General features: G+C 37.4%; 1 long non-coding RNA gene across 1 annotated transcript; it reads right to left on the bottom strand.

Moving 5' to 3' along the window:
* Positions 1-430: 430 nt before the first annotated feature.
* On the bottom strand, positions 431-11,451 carry LOC121373631. The gene is made up of 3 exons (XR_005958106.1): positions 11,325-11,451; positions 9,664-9,752; positions 431-963 (listed from the first exon to the last, which is right to left on the bottom strand). It is a non-coding gene; the product is annotated as an uncharacterized LOC121373631 (long non-coding RNA).
* Between the last annotated feature and the right edge of the window lie 2,269 nt (positions 11,452-13,720).

Here is a 13,720-nt window from a genome sequence, read left to right as displayed (position 1 = left end):
GGGTTGATCTACCGATCGTGAGTGCAATGAACAAGAAAAAGGCCAGGCTGACGGGGACGAATCCAAAACGCGCGACAGGCTGCATCAAGGAACTATTTTACCACTGGTGCTGTGGTCCCGCACCCCACCCTTTAAAATCATGGTTTTCCAGCTATGAGTCGGGCTGATGACGCTTAGTGAAAGCCATGTGGTATATGGGCACGTTAAACTAAGTTTATCATCATCATGAACCGAAGGGTACAGCGGCATTGCCATCCAAGCCCGAGGATGTCCGGATGGTTCACGAAGTTGACTGTGTTCCGGCAACAAACGATGACTCCCATTGTTTGACGATGTTCACGTTCACTGGCAAGTAACGACGATTTCCCATGTCAGACCACTATCTCCCTATACTCCAGAACCTGAAACGTCGGCTCCATTGTTACTTCCCGAAAAGACAACTGACTCGGTGAAGATTGGTATAGATAGGGTTCTTTATTCCAGAGAATATGGTTATATAGTCGAATAAACCCTATAAGCAAAAATGGCATTATTAAAATACAATCACAACTATACATAAACAGTCATAAAAGACCATATAAAAACACATTAAAACAAAAAAAATATATATATATACACTCTGCAGTCTAGTTATTATCTACAGATCATAGCAGATCGCTTAAACAAAAGAAAGAACCATACACTGAGCAATATTTAACATCGCTACAGTAAACATCAAATATAGGCATACTATACAGTACAGAATTACCGTACGTTAAACGACTGAACATTAATCAATCACCGGTAATCTTAAATCATTATTTATAACCAACAACAAGTACACATATGGCGATATATAGAATAATAAAATAAAAGTACGGTACACAAAACATTATCCTCAGGTGATACGATTACCTAGACACAAAAATACCAGTACCTTTAGCTGTGGGCTTTAGGGCGGTAACACCAAAACCGTCAACAAGTCTACAAGAAACAAGTAAAATAAAACTAATAACATTTCTAAAACAATAACTCATTTAATTATGGCTCAGTGCCACGCCCAAATTCTAACACTTACATTTATTCAGTTTATTCCTTTATCAAAGTAAATGTTAATTGAAGTAGTTATTTATTTAAACCTTATTTGTAATTTATAAACTGTACTTTATGTATGTTAGTAAAATAGTAAAGTGAATTAGAAAAGTAGAAATATAACTCACCAATTATCCCAGTGTACGATTAAAGCAGATCAAGAGTGCGTGGCCTGTGCAGCTCGTGACAGGTAAAGGAATGTCAGGTGAGTGACAATGAATAGCCACCAACTGGGTCAAACACAGCTGGCCAGTCTATTGGTTGATCGTCACTGTCCCTGGTCAGAGGTCAGATGTAAAGACAGGTAAATGCATGTCCCTACAGTTCCTAGCCAAAGTTTTAGGTGCATGTGCGTTGTGCATAATAAAATCATTAAAGCAATAAAACCCATATGGTTACATTCTCCCCCCCCCCCCCCCCCCCCCCCCACTAATTAAAATAACGTCCTCGTTATTTTACGCATTCTTAAGCACTAACGACAACATTGCTTCTCGAGCACTGTCAGGCATACTGCTAAGAACACCAGTGGCTGCTAGAGACGTTAACAATGTTGCCCGCTCTTTCCAGTCTGGTGTACGATTAGGAGATTGGACTTGTGCAGACTGAGACATAGACAAGTCACCTGACCGTATCCACTCAGGTGGTTTCCTATCCCTCAGTGATCTTCTTGGTGGTGGTCTTGGCGGTGTTCTATCGACGTTAAGAACATCTGCACGGTCCACCTGTACCCCATTGTGTGAATCCTCTGATCCCTCCATGATGTCCCCCTCTGGTAAAGGATCTTCTTGAACAGGAGTGTCTCCAAGTTCAAGAGGTATGTTCTCAGGAACTGGAGCAGTGTCCTCCTGTGCAACTTCCTCAACAGGCATAACATTGGTTGCTATTTGAGCACCGAAACCTGCTGACACTACCTTCTGTCCAGATTCCATAAACTGCACAGAATCAGCATCTGACGACTCGTCATCTTCAGATGGGGCTGATCCATCTTGCTGATCTGTGACAGTTCTTATCTTCACGGGTGCCGCTGGCCTGGTGATCCGTGGTGGCGGTACAGGCTTAATATCCTCTTTGGCAGGAAGTGGCAGTGAACTGACGGGAAGGAGGAGATTTCGGTGCAAAGTCCTTGGCTTCCCAGGTACTTTCTCCTTCTTGACAACAAACACAGGAACATCTTGGCTTGGTTGATTTTGCACCACATAGACATCCTCCTCCCGTCTGTCTGCCAACTTATGCTTTCCATCAAAAGCTAATGTTCGGACAAGCACCCTATCTCTGACCTCAATAACCGCCACCGCGGACTCTGGAATAGTACTGCTTCTTCTGTCGAGTTTGACTGTGATCAGCAGCCTCATTGGAAAGTCTGTACGAGTCTTCCAGGCATTTCCGCAGAGACTTGATGAACTCAGTATGATTCTGATGATCATCATTGCTATCCAAGCCCAGAGCAATATCCAGTGGAAGACGTGGATGCCTACCGAGCACTAAAAAGAAAGGCGGTGTTCCTGTTGATTCATGTCTTGTACTATTGTATGCATGGACCAATGGTGCAACATGTGATTTCCAGTTGGCCTTCTTGTCTGGAGTCAAAGTCCCCAACATATCCAGTAGTGTTCGATTAAATCTTTCACACATCCCATTCTCCATTGGATGATAGGGTGTGGTCCTGGATCGGTCTATCCCGGATATCTGGTACAGTTCCTTCATAAGCTGACTTTGAAAATTGGCGCCATGGCCTGTCTGGATCCGCGGAGGAAAACCATAATGCACAATAAACTGATTAAATAACACATCAGCTGTTGTCTTGGCAGTCTGGTTCTTCGTTGGAAAAGCCTGTGCATATCTGGTGAAATGATCAGTGATAACCAAAATATTTTGGAAACCACCTTTCGAAGACTCCAGAGTTAAATAATCCATGCACAGCTGTCACGGGGAGATCCTATAATACCCGTAACTGAATGAAATACGATTATCCAAATATTCTCTCCTAACTGTATATCTGTTAGATCTCTCTAAAGAAATCGCCTTAATTGAATCTGATGAAATAGTTTCTACATGGTCTTCTGGTGACCTTACTGGCAGTCGTGACAACACGTCAGCATCAGTGTTGGCTTTACCTGGTATGTATTTTACTACAGAATCATACACAGACAAAGCAGCTAACCACCTATGACCCGTAGCATCGAGTTTAGCTGTGGTTAACACATATGTCAGTGGGTTATTGTCGGTAAGAACAGTAAAGACATGTCCATAAAGGTAATCGTGGAATTTTTCAGTCACTGCCCACTTCAGTACTAAAAATTCCAACTTGTGAGCTGGATAGTTCCTTTCTGTCTTGCTTAATGCTCGGCTTGCATAGGCTATCACCCTTTTTCCATCCTGTTGTTCTTGGTACAAAATGGCTCCAAGACCTTGGTGACAGGCATCTGTATGTACTTCAAGGGGCAGTGAGTAATCTGGATACCCAAGTACAGGCTGTGTTGTTAAAGTCTTCTTAAGTAATTCAAACGCCCGCTGCTGATCTGTTCCCCAACAAAATCTGACATCAGGCTTTGTCTTCTTGGTTCTCCTGTCTTTCTTGGTTGTCGGTGGTAACAGATCAGTCAGTGGTCGACAGATCTTAGAAACGTTTGGAATAAACTTCCTATAATAGCCAGCAAAGCCAAGGAATTGCCTGACCTGTTCAGGACTTTCTGGCTGAGTCCAGTTCAAAACCATGTCCACCTTGGAAGGATCTGGCTTAATACCATCACCAGAAACTATGTGTCCTAGATATTTTACCTCAGACTGAAAAAGTTTGCATTTCTTCGGAGACAGTTTTAAACCATTCTCACGAAGTCTTTGAAAAACAAGTTTCAATCTGGTAATATGTTCTGAAAAAATAATCAGATCATCTATGAAAATCATACAAATATCAAAATGCAAATCCCCTAGGCAGTCTTCCATCAACCGTTGATAGGTAGCTGGGCTGTTGCATAATCCAAATCCCATTTGGTTATATTCATAAAAGCCCAAAGGTCCAACGGTAAAGGCAGTGCGAGGCTTGTGCTCTTCCAAAATCTCCACCTGGTGGTAACCACTCTTCATGTCAAGGACAGAAAACATCTTTGAACCTGCCAACCGATCAAAAATTTCCTCCGTTCTTGGTAAAGCATATGCGTCCTTGATGGTGCGTTGGTTCAGCATCCTGTAATCTACACACATGCATAGACTACCATCAGGTTTCCTGGCTATGACCACGGGTGAAGCCCAGGGACCAAAAGACCTAATTATTCCACAAGCCAGAAGTTGTTTCAAGTGTTGATTCACTTCTTCAAACATAGAAGGTGGAATTTGGCAATGAGGAATCTTGAATGGAGTCTTATATGTCAAATAAATTCGGTATTTAACATGTGGACAGAATCCAATGTCACCATCACCCCTGGAGAAGATATCTTTATACTCTAAAATGAGTTGTCTTCCTTGTTCCAGTTGATCTTTGGAAATGTCAGTTGACAAAGTAACTTTAGAAAGATGTGATGCATCAGGACTAAATTCTTCTAAAGCTTCGTCTTCAATAGTGACTGGTTGCAGTTCGCAGATCACATCTCTTGGTGCTATCACTACCGTCCGGGTTGTTGTATTAGACAGCTGAACATCTAATTCCCGGTTGTGTCTGTACCTGTATTGCACAACGCTTGGTGTAATTTCAAGATCTGAAACTGCTGACTTGCTACACGCCTGTACAACGGCACAAGAATCTCGAAATGGCAATCTTTTGTCCATATAGCCTAGTATGGTTGAATTTGGCCCAACAGCTACATTCTGTGTCTCAGCGCACCTAACAAGACAAAGTCGACCCTTCATCCGAGACAGCTCTTTCTGCTAGATAACCATGGATCTAAAGGCTAAATAATACCCTGTATGAAGATCAGCTGATTGAAGAAATTTATCTCCATACTTCTGGTGACAACCTTGTAAAAGAGAAGATAAGATGTTTGTCCCAATTAAAATTGGTACAGACAAATTATAGGTTGCATCAAAAACAAACAGTTAATTGGTTGATCCTCTGAACTTCCCTTTAGCAATAAAGACATTTGAACATAGCCTAAATATGAAAGATTTTGTCCATCAGCACACTCAACCTCAAGTATATCTTGAAGTGAATGTAACTCCAAACAAGGTAAAGAATTCTTATTAAAAGAATTACTGACAGTTGAAACCGTACTACCAGTGTCCAATAGAGCACGGCATGTAGTGTCATTCACCTTCACTTCAATCTCATTGGCATCTCCAACTAAACCCTGTGGAATAAAAGTATTGTTAGTGGAGCTTGTACAACAAAGACCAGTAGCCTGCTCCCCGGCTAAGGTCGATTCCCGTTTAAATTTCTTCGGCTGTGATCTAACCTAACCCGACATCCAATTGCAATATGTCCATACTGGTGGCAACGGAAACACTGAATACCACGTGGATCTCTTTGGCGTCGTGTTGGTTGCACATCTGGATGACTAAACTGAGGTGGAACATGATTCTGCTTCTGTAAGTAGTTAGATCCAGTACGACTTTCCTGGGTTTGTCGTGATGGTGGATCCTGGCTCAACTGTTTCTCCATCTGTCGAAACCTGGATTCTTGTTGATCAAACCTGGTATTCAGCTGGTTAATCATACCTTTGATGTCGGCTAAGGCATCCAAAGATTCAGCAGGAGAATTTACTGTTGCCATCTTATCCGGGACAGGTTTTCTCTGTGGAGGCTGATATCGCTCCTGGCGACCCTGTTCAATACTGCGGAGCTCAGTGACTAAATTGTCAAAGGTATGCGCAGTGTCAAACTTATGTCCTGAGCAATCCTTCAAGTCTTGTCGAAGTCCATGCCAAAACCTGGAACGTAGCATACGATCTGTGTCACTTGCATGTACTTCACCATGGGACAAAGCTTGACCCATGAGGTTATCAAGTCGACAACTCCATGCTGATACAGTTCCACCTTCCTCTTGCCTGGCATTATAAAACTGTGCCATCAGAGTTTCACTGGAAGCTACAATACCATACATACTATTTAGCTTGTCTATCATCTGATACACATTAGCTAAAGAACCCAGTCGCATTGCCACTTTAAAATTACTATTTTAAAATTAAATAGTTTAATCAAATTTACTAAATAAACAAGCAAATTAAATTAATTTAATAAACTAGATGCAATTTCGAAATTAAATTATCTAACTAAATTAACTAAATTAAGTAACAAAATTAAATTTGTTTACCTAAGTTCACCACAAATAAACAAAACAACCAAACTAAATATTAAAATCAATCAAATCAAATAATTAAATCAGGTTAACCAACTAAATAAAACAATGAAGTCAAAAAAAAAAATCAATCAAGTTAATCAAATTAAACAACAAAGTCAAACAAATAAATCAACCAAACTAAATAATGACAATCAAGTTAAATTATTCAAGCAAGTTAACTAGTTAATAAAAATAAATGGAATTATTAAATATGAAACTATGCTAAAAAAATAAAATAAACAGAATTTAAACTTTTGTTATGGAAAAAAAAATTAAACTGCAGAGTGTTTCCAAACAATTAACAAAACATTTAATCAAAACCAAAACACATGGAAAAATTAAATATGTAAACAAAAACAGATAATTAAAAACAAAATCAAATATGTAAAATAAGTACCTTTTTTCTAAAAGTACATAACAAAACTAACAAAACAAAACCAAAGAAAAAATAAATTAAAGATGTAAACAAAAAAACAACAAAGCAATTAAATTTGTAAACAGTAATCGACAAAACAAACTAAAACAAAAAATTAATTAAACTTGTAAGCAACAACAAAAAATATTTAGAACAATAAAGTCTAATTATTAAAGTAGCAAAGAAAACAAAAATCAAATTAAAGTCTTTACAAATAAAATGTGTTATTCACGTCATCACAAACTTGCATCAACATATCACAATATTTAGCACATGTTAAAAATAAAAGAAAAATGTTCACAAATTATTCTGTTCACATCAGTTAATGTCAAATCACATTATCCACGAAACATCCAACGATGAACCGAAGGGATTCCCAGTCTGGAGCTCCACGCGGTAAGACGTGTTTGTTTCGCTTGTGCACATTGCACGTGCTTTCGTGTGCTCGACTTGGGGGTCCTTCATTTCGTTGTTTTTGTCAGCGAAATGAAGTTTTCTACTGGGATGTATGCGGCCATTGGAACTGATTGAACGCTGGAACGCTTCTCGTTTCGACAGCTTGCACCACCAGGTTGGATTCTTTTTTTTAGCGAGATTCCTTGCCTCCACGTCATTTCTCCGTCTGACTGTCGACTTGTTTTTTCGTGACTCGTATGACGGCCATTCTGCAGATTCTGACGCCACGGTTGTTCGCGTTTAGTCTTTACATGTCCGAGCCTGTCCTAGCAGCACTGGAAGATTGACCGCCCCACTCTAAGAAGAAATAGGAAGCGGGGTCGGCCTCTACTACTCTTTTTCTAGACTTTACCTTGCTTTATAGTGATACCATCTCGTATCCTCCGGAGTCGGGCCCGTCCCCACCACTATACCAACCCATGACGACTGGACTATACCCTAGTCTGATACTCTCTCTCGTTCAGACGGATCCAGCTTCTCAAGATCTGTATTTCAGCACAGCACTGCACCTTCAACGTCTATCGACTGTTAATCTAGGGGCTTTCTTGACGGGATGCAACCCATCTCGTCCCTTTAAGCTGTGAACCCAAACGGCCTTAACGAGGCCACTCGCGTGGACATAGCGATCGGACTTTAAACTTTTAGATCTGCGTTCAAAATTTTATGTCGAAATTATTTTGTTTTAAAATATTATTAAATAGTCCGATCCTCTCTTCTTTCTCTTATTTAATTTTTGACTGTCCTTCTAAAATGCTCCAAATTATATAAATATTCGGCCGAGCAGTCAATTCTTTTTTATTTTTGGCTTGTAACCTTTTTCTCTTTTTTATTTATTTTATTAACTTTTTAACTAATTGCTAATTTCAAAATTCTGCCCATTTTCAACACACACACACACACACACACACACACACACACACACACACACACACACACACACACACACACACACACTCCATCCCGAGTCAGGCCACCGATCTTATCGGAGGTCGGACTCGGGATGTGCGTGTTCGAAACCCTAGTGGTATATGGGCACGTTAAACTAGTTATCATCATCATGAACCGAAGGTACAGCGGCCTTGCCATCCAATCCCGAGGATGTCCGATGGTTCACGAAGTTGACTGGTTCCGGCAACAAACGATGACTCCCATTGTTTGACGATGTTCACGTTCACTGGCAAGTAACGACGATTTCCAATGTCAGACCACTATCTCCCTATCTCCAGAACCTGAAACGTCGGCTCCATTGTTACTTCCCGAAAAGACAACTGACTCGGTGAAGATTGGTATAGATAGGGTTCTTTATTCCAGAGAATATGGTTATATAGTCGAATAAACCCTATAAGCAAAAATGGCATTATTAAAATACAATCACAACTATACATAAACAGTCATAAAAGACCATATAAAAACACATTAAAACAAAAAATATATATATATACACTCTGCAGTCTAGTTATTATCTACAGATCATAGCAGATCGCTTAAACAAAAGAAAGAACCATACACTGAGCAATATTTAACATCGCTACAGTAAACATCAAATATAGGCATACTATACAGTACAGAATTACCGTACGTTAAACGACTGAACATTAATCAATCACCGGTAATCTTAAATCATTATTTACAACTAACAACAAGTACACATATGGCGATATATAGTATAATAAAATAAAAGTACGGTACACAAAATATTATCCTCAGGTGATACGATTACCTAGACACAAAAATACCAGTACTTTTAGCTGTGGGCTTTAGGGCGATAACACCAAAACCGGCAACATGTCTACATGAAACAAGTAAAATAAAACTAATACCATTCTAATTTATTATACACACATACACAATATTCACATACATTTCTAAAACAATAACTCATTTAATTATGGCTTGGCTATAGGAATATTCATTTGTTGCAATCTAAGTGCCACGCCCAAATTCTAACACTTACATTAATTCAGTTTATTCCTTTATCAAAGTAAATGTTAATTGAAGTAGTTATTTATTTAAACCTTATTTGTAATTTATAAACTGTACTTTATGTATGTTAGTAAAATAGTAAAGTGAATTAGAAAAGTAGAAATATAACTCACCAATTATCCCAGTGTACGATTAAAGCAGATCAAGAGTGCGTGGCCTGTGCAGCTCGTGACAGGTAAAGGAATGTCAGGTGAGTGACAATGAATAGCCACCAACTGGGTCAAACACAGCTGGCCAGTCTATTGGTTGATCGTCACTGTCCCTGGTCAGAGGTCAGATGTAAAGACAGGTAAATGCATCTCCCTACAGTTCCTAGCCAAAGGTTTAGGTGCATGTGCGTTGTGCATAATAAAATCATTAAAACAATAAAACCCATATGGTTACACACACACACATATATATATATATATATATATATATATATATATATATATATATAGATATATATATATATATATATTCCACTTACTGTTATTAAGCCATGCCGACGAATGTTGAATGTAGGTGACAATCAGCAGAGCCACGGCATAACAGACAAGCTTCATGTTGTTCGTTTTTCTGGAAAAAAATAAAATAATAATAACACTGCTATCTCGTAAGAAGGATGGAAGGACATTAAATTAATACTGCAGCTGTTGTATTGAGATATATCTGCTCTTAAAGTGAAGTTGGCGTCAAAACCAGGCAGTCCTTGAGACCGAGTTGGCTACATGACATTTACGAAATACTTGACATATCGTATCATCGTTTTGCTTCGATCGAGTATTGAAGTGTATTTTTGCATAGTTGTTTTACAATGTCTTTTAATTTCACAGTTACATATTTATATTGATGTTGATCGTCACTTTATTTGTGCATTTACCATAATTGGACACCCAATAGCCGATGTATCTTTCGTGCTGTTTGTGTCGATAAACATTCATTCATTCGAGTACTGAACTATTCCATTAGCATCCGAATGATGGAATGGGTCGTTTAGTTTAGCAGATCAAAGTAAACTGAGCGTAAAGCCTTGTTCACTGTATTTTCTAGGTGTAAAGCTTTGAGTGTGAATTGAAAAAAAAACACCAGTTAGGCTTGTTTGATACGCATGCCAGCAGTATGTTATGTTATGCATGTTAAGTATCTGGTTTTAATAAAGGTAGTGAGGTAGAAAAGATGCATTTAGAAATTTGTAGACGGTTATTAGGTGTGAAGAAATCTACTTGTAAAATAATGGTATATTTTGACCTTTGAAGAATTCCAGTGGGAAATATACGTCTGTTTCGCATTGTAAAATACTTGTTTAACTTGATTTTTAAAAACAAAAACGAAAACAACAAAACAAAACAACAAACAAACACCTGTATTCTTAAAGAAGCATACAAAGTACTGTCGGGTCTTCTAGAGGGGAATTTAAAAAAAATTAAATTACGCTGTTAGGTTTCGGCGACTTGTTGGGAAATCAACCATTTATATGTAAAAAATACTTTTTGCCATTAATTAAAACCCGTATTTTTGATCAGGCGAAGCAGTATTTATTCACTTTATTAAATACTTCACCTAAGAGTATTTTATGTAGGGATCATGTAGATAACTTGTGTCAAACATTGCTAATTTTGACATATAGTCTTAGAGAGGAAACCCGCTACATTTTCCTATTAGTAGAAAGGGATCCTTTGTATGAACCATCCCACTGACAGGATAGCACATGCCAGGGCCTTTGATCTACCGATCGTGATGCAATGGAACAAAAAATAGCCCACTGACGGGGACGATCCAAACCCGACAGCGCATCAAGGAAATATTTTACCACTGGGCTGTGTCCCCACCCCACCCTTTAAAATCATGGTTCCAGCTATGAGTCGGGCTAGATCGCTAGTGAAATACTTTCTTTGGTCGACGTGATTTAGCATGTTGCTTTTACTTTTATATCAATCGTAATATCGCTACACATAAATAAATAAATAATTAAATAATAATAATAATAATAATCATAATAATATAAATATAAATAAATAATAATAATAACAACAAACACAAAACCCCCACAAAACCCCCCCGACAAAACAGCAAAAGTATATTTACAAAATGTTCATAGTATACCATATGTTTACAATATACAAGTACATATATAATAATACAACTTACCCAGTGATTCCTAATTGCACAGCTAATTAAAAGCCGTATCTTCTCGCTATCTGTCAACATGGTTCAAAGTAGTCTGTATATATTGTAGTATGGGGTAACATCTGAGTGCCCAACGATTGGTTATGATTACCAGGATCTGGTGTATTCCGACATAAACTGACAACCTCACTGAAACTGTTATTTCTAAAGTGCAACCTAATATAATGTACACCTCATAAAGCATATATACTGCATGTAGTTTGTACAAATGCAATATGTCATATTAAACATCAAAATGTTTTAAAATAAAACTCCTGAAGATATTTACTGTCAGTTGTGTGTGTGTACTCAGATATATGTGTAGAGACAAAAAAGATAGTCAGAGTACCTCTACTCCTTTAAAGAATTCCATTAAAACACATGCACTTGACTGACCCCTAGATTATGAAGACCTTAACAGGCACATCAAAGGAATATCAGTATTAAAAAATACACTGTCTGAGGAAGGAAACACCAACATGACTGTACCTGTGTGAAGTAATCACTGAACAATAGTGTTGGGAGAAAATCCTGTATGCTGGGTATTTGTCTCTTCAAGTGACCAGGTGTGGGAATTTGAAATCCATCAGCCATGCTGATTTTCATAATGAATCATCAAAACCATTGGCAGCCACCAATATTCCTGACTATATTTTATTTATAGCCTACTGTATTTAGAGGTTTTAATATTTGTGATACCTGGAATTATCATCCATTTATTTTTTATTAATTACTGAAAAAAATGCTATTTTTAAATGACATAATTACCAGAACATCTATTTTCTTGCATTATTTTCTAATCCAGATGAATACAATATGTACATTGGATATATTCATACAATCTGTAATCCAGCATTTTATTTAGCTAGTAATATTGAGTAATACAGCTTTAACAATAAAATACATTATCAACTTACTCCAAGGCTGATAATCAAATTTAAAAACAAAATGGTTCTGAATCTAGTAGTATAAACATAAAATTCTCTTCATGAGATCAAACTAAGTGATTATTTAAAAAAAAAAATGATCTGCAGATCTAAATATATGTTTAACAAGTTTATTGTTATGTATAAATAAGAACAGAAGGCACAATAGTGACAACAAATTTAATTATTTCTTTGGTAAATGTTTTCTTCAAACTGACTTAAAGGTGCCATCTCTGGTTTCAGTGTTATAAAATCAAGTTCTAAGTTCAAATACAAGCATAACTGCACTTTTAATTCACTCGCGAGTTGTCGCCATTAGCGCATATCGTCAAATGCTGACTACGCACTTCGAATAATTCTCGCCATTTTGTAATGCAACAGTAGCTAAACCGTGCTATTTTTAGCCATATTTGACGTCGGTAGGAGCCCGTCAAAAGTGTCCCACTTTAAAAATACTGGGTTTATTTTTAACTTGGAAAAGCCAGCGTAGCGAATCCAATGCGGAGTGAGGCGTCTTATATGCACCAAATGTGACTGGATTAACTCTTCTAAATTCTTAAATAATAAAAATATTCCAGGGACTGCCGTTTTAAAAGTTTGCATAAAACTACAAATTTGTCTAACATATAAGTTAGTACCCTATAAATATGTCAAAATGACAATAAAAATCAAGTTCTTTACAAATTTGAATTTTCAGAATTTCATACATGAAAAATTAACTATGTTAATGGAAACTAAAGACATTAACCCACTATTGGCGCGTTATTTTTAATATAAAAATAAATTGCTATTAAAATCTTAATTCAGACTGCTCACATATATAATACCATATGTAAGAGCAGTTGTATATGGCAAGTCAAATGCCAAGTCAAAAGAAATTATTGAAATCTTTATAGTATGAATTGTAGGACAAAACAAATTTTTACTTGGTGCTAACTTTGATTCACACTCCATTCAGAGCCATTTACAGTGATTATTGTCAAGATCAAGGTCATTGTGAACTTGCATGGTCGAGTGACGGAGCCGATCAAGTGGCTAGTGATATTCAATGTTGGGCTAGTAAATAACTACCATTGCCATGCCCGACGGCTAGTGAAAAAAGTTGTCAAATGTCTTAGCGTTTTTAATCTCTATCTCCCTCTTTAGGTAACACATTCGATTATTACTAATAGTAAAATTGTATTAAGTAAAGTAGGGCTAGTTAATTTTTAATCGTGGCTAGTAAATTTTAAAATCATTTATCCCAGGGCTAGTGGATTTTCTAAAACAAATTAGAACTTTTCATCGCTTCATTTACGCATTTACCTTAAAGAAAATATGAAAACAATTGCTTAACGTTTGACACTGAATAGTCGATGATTAATAATTCAGTGTGTTTACAGGTTTCTTTAAATAAAAGAAACTGTTCACGTTTATAAATATATGACAGCTCAATCCCTGGTTTCATTCATT

The sequence above is a fragment of the Gigantopelta aegis genome, chromosome 5, assembly GCF_016097555.1.
Source record: "Gigantopelta aegis isolate Gae_Host chromosome 5, Gae_host_genome, whole genome shotgun sequence".
Lineage (NCBI taxonomy): Eukaryota > Metazoa > Mollusca > Gastropoda > Neomphalida > Peltospiridae > Gigantopelta > Gigantopelta aegis.
This window is presented reverse-complemented; position numbering and strand designations above follow the sequence as displayed.